Source organism: Falco peregrinus, chromosome 21 (genome assembly GCF_023634155.1).
Source record: "Falco peregrinus isolate bFalPer1 chromosome 21, bFalPer1.pri, whole genome shotgun sequence".
Lineage (NCBI taxonomy): Eukaryota > Metazoa > Chordata > Aves > Falconiformes > Falconidae > Falco > Falco peregrinus.
In genome coordinates, this window is record NC_073742.1 from 484132 (window position 1) to 495053 (window position 10922).

At 47.9% G+C, this 10922-nt stretch overlaps 2 pseudogenes; both read left to right on the top strand.

The window, feature by feature from the left end:
• The first annotated feature begins 409 nt into the window (after positions 1-409).
• On the top strand, positions 410-1450 carry LOC129782948 (NADH-ubiquinone oxidoreductase chain 2-like; annotated as a pseudogene).
• Positions 1451-8227: 6777 nt separating this feature from the next.
• Positions 8228-9268, top strand: LOC129782965 (NADH-ubiquinone oxidoreductase chain 2-like; annotated as a pseudogene).
• The last annotated feature ends 1654 nt before the right edge of the window (positions 9269-10922 follow it).

Below are 10922 nucleotides of genomic sequence, written 5' to 3' on the forward strand. Positions count from 1 at the left end.
AATATGCATAACAAAATAAGGCGCAGATCGAGAGTCCAAAAGGAAAATAAGTTCCTGTAACAGGGTAAAGGGTTGTGAATGCGAAACACTCCGCAGCACAGAAGCTTCAGCTCGTGGAACAATACCTGCAACATAATCAGAATCAGTAACAAGGTGGAGTGGTACATTCCATTCTCGGAAAACACGAACAACTGCATTCAGTTCTCCTGTTTGAGGTGAACCGGAGACCGTCTCTATGTCCGAATCCCATTGTCTCCGTTGAAAACCTTAGGAAGACAGGAATTGAACCTGCACAGAAGAGATCAAAGCGCTCCATACTCCCCTTATATTACTTCCCAGTAGGGTCAGCTAAACAAAAGCTATCGGGCCCATACCCCGAAAATGATGGTTTAACCTCTTCCTCTACTAAATGAGCCCCGTCACAAAACTAACGTTCTCCTTAAGCCTTCTACTAGGAACAACCATCACAATTTCAAGCAACCACTGACTGCTAGCCTGGCCTGGCCTAGAAATCAACACCCTTGCCATTATCCCCTTCCTTTCAAAATCACACCACCCTCGAGCTATGGAAGCTGCGATCAAATACTTTCTCGTCCAAGCAACTGCCTCCGCATTAATCCTCTTCTCAAGCACAATCAACGCACAGTTCACCGGACAATGAGACATTCCGCGACTAAGCCACCCAACAGCCTCCCTACTACTAACTACAGCAGTCGCAATAAAACTAGGCCTAGTACCCTTTCACTTCTGATGTCCAGAGGTCATACAAGGCTCACCTATAACCACTGCCCTACTCGTCTCTACATGAATAAAACTCCCCCCACTCACTCTTCTTTTCTTAGCTGCCCCCTCACTGAACCCACTCCTACTGACAACCGTGGCCATTGCATCCGCAGCCATCGGAGGGCGAACAGGACTCAACCAAACACAAATCCGAAAAGTCCTAGCTTTCTCATCGATCGCCCACCTAGGCTGAATAACCATCATCCTCATATACAACCCCAAGCTAACATTAATAACCTTCTACCCATACTCCTTAAGAACCGCCTCCATTTTCTTAGCCCTCAACACAACCAACTCCTCAAAACTATCCACAATAATAACCTCCTGAACAAAAATACCATCACTAAACGCATCCTTGACGCTAGCACTACTATCCCTAGCCGGCCTGCCCCCACTCACTGGCTTTTTACCAAAATGACTCATTATCCAGGAACTAACTAAGCAAGAGATATCAACCGCAGCCATAATTATTTCAATACTCTCCCTACTAGGTTTATTTTTCTACCTACGCCTTGCATATTGCTCCACAATCACACTCCCACCAAACACTACAAGCTTCATAAAACAATGATACAATAACAAATCCACAGGCACACCAATTGCTACCTTAATTTCTCTGTCAGTCCTCCTTCTCCCCCCTTCTCCCGCAATCCTGACCGTTACCTAAGAAACTTAGGATCCCCTGCCTACCAAACCGAAGGCCTTCAAAGCCTTAACTAAGAGTTAAATCCTCTTAGTTTCTGCCCACACCACTAAGGCCCGCAGGACACTAAACCTGCACCATCTAAATGCAACGCAGATACTCTAATTCAGCTAGGGCCTCCACGATAAGCCTAGACAGACGGGCCTCGATCCCATAAACTTCTAATTAACAGCTAGACGCTCAAACCAACGAGCTTCTGTCTACCAGACTCCGGCACACTCTCAGCGTACATCAATGAGTTTGCAACTCAACATGAACTTCACCACAGAGTCGATAAGAAGGGGAATTCAACCTCTGTAAAAAGGACTACAGCCTAACGCCTAAACACTCAGCCATCTGACCCGTGACCTTCATCAACCGATGACTATTTTCAACAAACCACAATGACATCGGCACCCTATAGCTACTCTTCGGAGCATGGGCAGGCATAGCCGAGTACCGCCCTCAGCCTCCTTATTCGAGCAGAACTTGGCCAACCAGGAACTCTCCTAGGAGACGACCAAATCTACAATGTCATCATCACCGCCCATGCCTTCGTAAGAATCTTCTTCACAGTTATAGCCATTATAATCGAAGGGTTTGGAAACTGACTAGTCCCCCTTATAATTGGAGCCCCAGACATAGCATTCCCCCGCATAAACAACATCAGTTTCTGAACTACTTCCTCCGTCCTTCCTACTGCTCCTAGCGTCCTCCACAGTAGAAGCTGGAGTCGGAACAGGATGAACCATATACCCGCCCCTAGCAGGCAACCTAGCCCATGCTGGCGCCTCAGTAGACCTAGCCATCTTCTCCCTACACCTCGCAGGTGTGTCTTCCATCTTAGGGGCCATCAACTTTAACACAACAGCCATTAACATAACCCCCCCTGCCTTATCGCAATATCCAACTCCCCTATTCGTACGATCCGTACTCCTATTGCCCTCACTTCCAGTCCTGGCCGCTGGCATCACCATACTACTGACCGACCGAAACCTAAACACTACATTCTTTGACCCCGCTGGAGGGGGAGACCCCATTCTCTACCAGCACCTGTTCTGATTCTTTGGCCACCAGGAAGTTTACATCTTAATCCTTCCCGGCTTTGGAATCATCTCACATGTTGTAACGTATTACGCAGGCAAAAAAGAACCATTCGGCTACATAGGAATAGTCTGAGCTATACTATCGATTGGATTCCTGGGCTTTGTCGTATGAGCCCACCACATATTCACTGTCGGAATAGACGTAGACAGCCGAGCATACTTCATCTCCGCCACTATAATCATCGCCATCCCATCCGGCATTCAGGTATTCAGCTGACTAGCCACGCCACACGGAGGCACCATCAAATGAGATCCACCGATACTGTGAGCCTTGGGCTTCATCTTCCTCTTCACACTTGCCAATGAGGTGTCGGTGGAATTGGTGGTCAGCCTTGATTACTGCGTAATCCGTCCCGTGGATCTAAAAAGAATTTTATATATATATAATATTGTACGCACATACATACATATATATATTATATAGGGCCAGGTAGGACAGGCCACCGCTTCTGTCTCGTGCCCTAAGTAACTGCCTACTGCCAGTATTGGCACTGACTCACCAGCAGTCAGCTACAAGCACTTCTGCTCTTAAGCAGAGCACAAGCATTCCTCTGCTTTGAGAAGAGAGCATTGTGCTCATGAAACACTGAAAAGACTGACTTCTATGCCTCTCCAGCTATAACCAAGAGAATCCTTCCTTCTCCGCACCAAAAAAAATTAATGCTGACTTTTCAAGGATGCTATGGATGAGGTTCATAACCAAGGGGTGTCATCCACCTGGCCACACAATTTGTCTCCTGCAAGTTCGATTAAGCATGCCAAGACATCCTATGGATGTGACAAACACCTCATCACCTCTGCTCTGTTGCCCCTTCTTACCCCAGTTTCTTACTGGAACTAGTAACTCCAGCTCACCAGTTCCTTGAGCATGGCTTCAATCGGTTCCTGAGCCACATGCACGTCTTCTGTAGGTCCTTCCAAAGTGATGTTATCCTGTGGCGAGCAGCCTCACAGTTTGCCCTCTTGCCTGTGATAACAATTGTCTCCGAGTTGCTGTTCTTTGCTGGGAGATCAATTTTGGTGTTGCTTTCTTTACGGATCTGCCACAAAGGGAAAAAAAAAAAAATCATCTCAGAAGCGTCCCATGTCAGAAGAAAAACCCTCGCAGGCTATATTGGACACCACCAATGGGCAGGAGAGAGCATCCAGTGGGATTTTGCTGCAGGCAGTGATCATCACGAGCACTTGAGTTAGGAGCAATATCTCACCTTCTTGATGTTGGCACCTCCTTTCCCTACGATGTTCTTGTGGAACTGTTTGCAGATGGGGACAGAAATAGAAAAGCTGTTTTCAACCTAAGGGAGAAAGGAAGGGAGAACTGAAGATTACACTGTCGTGGCAAGGGAGGCCCGACTTCAGGAACTCGGATAAACGAGCTTTTGAAAAGAGGCTTAGACCCAAGGAAGTTCTCTATACGAGGGACTTGTAAGACTAAACAAAGGCAAGGACGTTCCCCTATAGCCTTCCCATAACAGGTACTACCCCCTGCCTCCATTCAGCCAAAACAGCGTCGACAGCTCCCTCCTCTTGAGGTGTTTTAGCTCTACCCAAGCCAGTAGAGCTCTGCTTTGCCTCAGGGTTATCCAGGCACGTAGGAGGGAAGTGCAGGCAGAAGACCTCCTTACCAGGTCTGCCACCGTCTTTTGCATGTACTCGGTGCACTTCTCCACCTCGTTTTTGGGACCTCGGAGCTGGACGATGTCACTCTTGTGTGCAGGGTCTGGGAAGTTGATGATAACCTGCAGGAGCGGTCATTTATAGTTAGCTCAAGCAAAAGCAAGAACCCTTGTGTCAGACACATGCAAAGGTTGGGGGGATCCTACACATGCCCTTTTCCCATTCAGAAAAGGGGAACCGTGTTAGCGGCCTCTGGCTAAAAGAACTATCTTCTCAGACACTTGCGCTACAGAGCCACTAAAGTTACGACTTCTGTGACGACAGGCCTACTACCCATGTAGGAAATAACCCCTCTGGATTCCTCCTCTCCTACCAAGCCCTACCTCTGGGAATTGCTCCCGGATTTCACAGACCCGCTCAGCCTTCTGCCCAGTGATGGTCCGGTGGAATTTCTGCTCAACGATTAGGTCCGCAGCGTGTTCATTTTCCTGACGGGAACAGAGGGCACACTGAGTGTTCAGCCAGAGAGCCATCTACTTTGACTTAGCGGTTTGCTGCCCGACGGTTTACTTGCCAGCACTGTCCCTCTTTTCTCCAGACCAAATTCACTCTGCGTTGACAGAGAAGGGCTACCCGAGGGAACAGGGGAAGACATTTGTGAAGAGGAACTTGCACTTGTCATGAGATCCAAGTGCTCCGTGGGCAAGGGGCACACACTCGCACCAGAAGGTTACAAGGGAACACGAGAGCCCAAACCCTGCAGTCTCCCAAACATCACGTCCTACCCACTCACCCTACGGGAAGCGAGTTCCAGCAGCTCTTTCTTGGCCTGTGGGACCCCCTGTGGGTCTCCTTCAATTCTGATCGGGTTGCTCTTCTCGTTGTCCGGGGGAATGCGCACAGACACCTTGTACAGATCCTTCATCCTGTTCACTTCGAGGCAAGGACTGTGGTGACGCCGTCTGCTAGGCAAAGACCTGGAAGCAAGGCACCTTGATTATCACTGCTCAGAGGCTGTTGAAGAAGTAAAGCCGCCTCTGTGAAGGGCTCAGTGGGGTAGGGTTGAGCCAGGGGAAATTGCCTCTTCCCCCTGGAGTTCAGCGAGAGCAGACCTGTGCCACACGAGAGCCTGTCCAAGTAAATACCGTGGCATCTACAGAGCCCATTGTTCCCTTGTCAGAGCGAGGCGTGTTTCTTCCCCAAACAGTATCACATTTAGAGCAGAGGATAATCGTTCCTTTCTACCCCAAACTCTTGGCTGGGGACACCTTGCAGTGCTATCAAACTAGCAGACCGCAACAAGGCTTTAGCGTTGGCCATATTCTACTGCCGGTGCTGTAGCACCTTCTTCCAGAGGCCAGACCACACTGCTCCTCCTCCAGCTGACACCCTCTCCCACAAGCCACAGGGCTATTTAACCCCTTAGCGGGAACCAGCTACACCTGCACATCGTCCATGTCAATCAACCCACTGCCTCTGAGGCAAGGCCACAGCTGCGTGTTATCAATGCTAATCAACCCACCGCCTTCATTCCTCTACAGGGAGAAGCTCACCAAGCACATTTCCACCACCCACAACTGGCTGCTAAAATGTCATTCGCACAGAGCAACGTGTGGAAAAAAAAAAAAAAAAAAAAATTCCTCCAGGACACATCAAAGTAATTCCACTACTGTTCAGGCTCCCAAGGTACTTTCACCCGTTAAAGCCATCGCAAGGCCTCACGGCCCATTTCTCTCCTTGTACCACCACCACTCCAGAAAAGCAGAGGAAATGTGATGGAGACAGCACACTGGGTGAGCTACAGAGCCCCTGATACCATCTCCTAAACACGAAGAGTGTGAGCATGGGAAGGACTAGAAAGGCACTCCACTTACCGTTTAGCTGCTTTCTTGCCAATGAGGTGTCGGTGGAATTGGTGGTCAGCCTTGGTTATTGCGTAATCCGTCCCGTGGATCTAAAAAGAATTATATCTTTTATATCTATCTATATATGTATGTATGTACATTATTTTATATTAGAATATATAGGGCCAGGTAGGACAGGCCACCGCTTCTGTCTCGTGCCCTAAGTAACTGCCTACTGCCAGTATTGGCACTGACTCACCAGCGGTCAGCTACAAGCACTTCTGCTCTTCAGCAGAGCACAAGCATTCCTCTGCTTTGAGAAGAGAGCATTGTGCTCATGAAACATTGAAAAGACTGACTTCTATGCCTCTCCAGCTATAACCAAGAGAATCCTTCCTTCTCCGCACCAAAAAAATTAATGCTGACTTTTCAAGGATGCTATGGATGAGGTTCATAACCAAGGGGCGTCATCCACCTGGCCACACAATTTGTCTCCTGCAAGTTCGATTAAGCATGCCAAGACATCCTATGGATGTGACAAACACCTCATCACCTCTGCTCTGTTGCCCCTTCTTCCCCCAGCTCCTGTTCTCCTTCATAATACCTAGTTGTTCTCTCATTATGAATCCTCCCTTCCCCTTATCAGTGTCAATGGAATCATCGTTCCATGGACAATGAGTCGTCCCGTTCCCCCGCTTGGTCCGAGAGTATTACCTCTGTTCAGTGGCTTGATCCAGGGTGATAGTGCTCGTTCTAGGCGCTGTAAAAAGCGAAATCTATATCCTATGTCCTGATTTTGGGTAGCTAACATTAATGCAAAACAGTCATCCTCACACAGTTTTTATTTCATTCTGTAGCGTCGGTGTCGGTATCAGCTGCCTGCGGTAAAGGTTCACGGAAAGGTCTTACATTCTTCGCTGGGATCCATCTAGGTCCTTTTTCTGTAGAGACACAAGCATAACCGTTTCCCCGTGTAACAAGAGGATATGGTCCCATAATTTTACCTGTTTCTGCATCTTGGACCGATACCGGGCCTTTAACCCGTGCCTCGACGGAGGTAGCTGCAGTGAAACGTCGACCTATCGGTGGGCCGTTATCTATTCAAGAACAATTCAAAAAATTAAAAACATACAACGCTTTCTGTAACCGTTCCTCGGGAATAGCCATGCCCATTCCCCCTTTTTGTTGTTGTCATAAACGTTTCAGAGACCGATGAGACCCTTCAATGAGAGATCGACCGGTGGGGGAATGAGGAATGCCGGTAATATGAGTTCTACCCCATAGGGCAAAAGAGGTTTTTACAGTTGTTGAAACGTAAAGATAAAGACCGATAACGGTCCAGCTTAAGGGGATACCTAAAGCAGCAAAAGCACGCATTAAATGTCTACGAACAGCTCGTGCCTTTTCTCCTGTGTGACACGAGGCAACCAAGGCACCTGAAAATGTATCAATGGAAGAGTGGATATATTTAAGGCTACCAAATTCAGAATCATGCGTGACATCTGTTTGCCATAACGGTAGGCTTTGTAATCCTCTAGGATTAACTCCTGCAGCAACTGATGGGAAAGAATGTTTTTGACAATCTGGACAGACAGCAATAATACTTGATGCTTGTTGAGCAGCAAGGCCAAACTGTCGCTCAAGAGCTCCGGCGTTTCGATGGAAAAAAAGAGTGACTTCGCTTAGCTTGTGCAATACGGTCTGGCAGTACTTGAACTGGTCACGGCAATAGGTCAGCTCGTCGATTGCCTTCTGCAAGAAAACCAGGTAGCGAGGTATGAGACCTAATATGCATAACAAAATAAGGCGCAGATCGAGAGTCCAAAAGGAAAATAAGTTCCTGTAACAGGGTAAAGGGTTGTGAATGCGAAACACTCCGCAGCACAGAAGCTTCAGCTCGTGGAACAATACCTGCAACATAAGCAGAATCAGTAACAAGGTGGAGCGGTACATTCCATTCTCGGAAAACACGAACAACTGCATTCAGTTCTCCTGTTTGAGGTGAACCGGAGACCGTCTCTATGTCTGAATCCCATTGCCTCCGTTGAAAACCTTAGGAAGACAGGAATTGAACCTGCACAGAAGAGATCAAAGCGCTCCATACTCCCCTTATATTACTTCCCAGTAGGGTCAGCTAAACAAAAGCTATCGGGCCCATACCCCGAAAATGATGGTTTAACCTCTTCCTCTACTAAATGAGCCCCGTCACAAAACTAACGTTCTCCTTAAGCCTTCTACTAGGAACAACCATCACAATTTCAAGCAACCACTGACTGCTAGCCTGGCCTGGCCTAGAAATCAACACCCTTGCCATTATCCCCTTCCTTTCAAAATCACACCACCCTCGAGCTATGGAAGCTGCAATCAAATACTTTCTCGTCCAAGCAACCGCCTCCGCATTAATCCTCTTCTCAAGCACAATCAACGCACAGTTCACCGGACAATGAGACATTCCGCGACTAAGCCACCCAACAGCCTCCCTACTACTAACTACAGCAGTCGCAATAAAACTAGGCCTAGTACCCTTTCACTTCTGATGTCCAGAGGTCATACGAGGCTCACCTATAACCACTGCCCTACTCGTCTCTACATGAATAAAACTCCCCCCACTCACTCTTCTTTTCTTAACTGCCCCCTCACTGAACCCACTCCTACTGACAACCGTGGCCATTGCATCCGCAGCCATCGGAGGGCCAACAGGACTCAACCAAACACAAATCCGAAAAGTCCTAGCTTTCTCATCGATCGCCCACCTAGGCTGAATAACCATCATCCTCATATACAACCCCAAGCTAACATTAATAACCTTCTACCTATACTCCTTAAGAACCGCCTCCATTTTCTTAGCCCTCAACACAACCAACTCCTCAAAACTATCCACAATAATAACCTCCTGAACAAAAATACCATCACTAAACGCATCCTTGACGCTAGCACTACTATCCCTAGCCGGCCTGCCCCCACTCACTGGCTTTTTACCAAAATGACTCATTATCCAGGAACTAACTAAGCAAGAGATATCAACCGCAGCCATAATTATTTCAATACTCTCCCTACTAGGTTTATTTTTCTACCTACGCCTTGCATATTGCTCCACAATCACACTCCCACCAAACACTACAAGCTTCATAAAACAATGATACAATAACAAATCCACAGGCACACCAATTGCTACCTTAATTTCTCTGTCAGTCCTCCTTCTCCCCCCTTCTCCCGCAATCCTGACCGTTACCTAAGAAACTTAGGATCCCCTGCCTACCAAACCGAAGGCCTTCAAAGCCTTAACTAAGAGTTAAATCCTCTTAGTTTCTGCCACCACCACTAAGGCCCGCAGGACACTAAACCTGCACCATCTAAATGCAACGCAGATACTCTAATGCAGCTAGGGCCTCCACGATAAGCCTAGACAGACGGGCCTCGATCCCATAAACTTCTAATTAACAGCTAGACGCTCAAACCAACGAGCTTCTGTCTACCAGACTCCGGCACACTCTCAGCGTACATCAATGAGTTTGCAACTCAACATGAACTTCACCACAGAGTCGATAAGAAGAGGAATTCAACCTCTGTAAAAAGGACTACAGCCTAACGCCTAAACACTCAGCCATCTGACCCGTGACCTTCATCAACCGATGACTATTTTCAACAAACCACAATGACATCGGCACCCTATAGCTACTCTTCGGAGCATGGGCAGGCATAGCCGAGTACCGCCCTCAGCCTCCTTATTTGAGCAGAACTTGGCCAACCAGGAACTCTCCTAGGAGACGACCAAATCTACAATGTCATCATCACCGCCCATGCCTTCGTAAGAATCTTCTTCACAGTTATAGCCATTATAATCGAAGGGTTTGGAAACTGACTAGTCCCCCTTATAATTGGAGCCCCAGACATAGCATTCCCCCGCATAAACAACATCAGTTTCTGAACTACTTCCTCCGTCCTTCCTACTGCTCCTAGCGTCCTCCACAGTAGAAGCTGGAGTCGGAACAGGATGAACCATATACCCGCCCCTAGCAGGCAACCTAGCCCATGCTGGCGCCTCAGTAGACCTAGCCATCTTCTCCCTACACCTCGCAGGTGTGTCTTCCATCTTAGGGGCCATCAACTTTAACACAACAGCCATTAACATAACCCCCCCTGCCTTATCGCAATATCCAACTCCCCTATTCGTATGATCCGTACTCCTATTGCCCTCACTTCCAGTCCTGGCCGCCGGCATCACCATACTACTGACCGACCGAAACCTAAACACTACATTCTTTGACCCCGCTGGAGGGGGAGACCCCATTCTCTACCAGCACCTGTTCTGATTCTTTGGCCACCAGGAAGTTTACATCTTAATCCTTCCCGGCTTTGGAATCATCTCACATGTTGTAACGTATTACGCAGGCAAAAAAGAACCATTCGGCTACATAGGAATAGTCTGAGCTATACTATCGATTGGATTCCTGGGCTTTGTCGTATGAGCCCACCACATATTCACTGTAGGAATAGACGTAGACAGCCGAGCATACTTCATCTCCGCCACTATAATCATCGCCATCCCATCCGGCATTCAGGTATTCAGCTGACTAGCCACACCACACGGAGGCACCATCAAATGAGATCCACCGATACTGTGAGCCTTGGGCTTCATCTTCCTCTTCACACTTGCCAATGAGGTGTCGGTGGAATTGGTGGTCAGCCTTGATTACTGCGTAATCCATCCCGTGGATCTAAAAAGAATTTTATATATATATAATATTGTACGCACATACATACATATATATATTATATAGGGCCAGGTAGGACAGGCCACCGCTTCTGTCTCGTGCCCTAAGTAACTGCCTACTGCCAGTATTGGCACTGACTCACCAGCGGTCAGCTACAAGCACTTCTGCTCTTCAG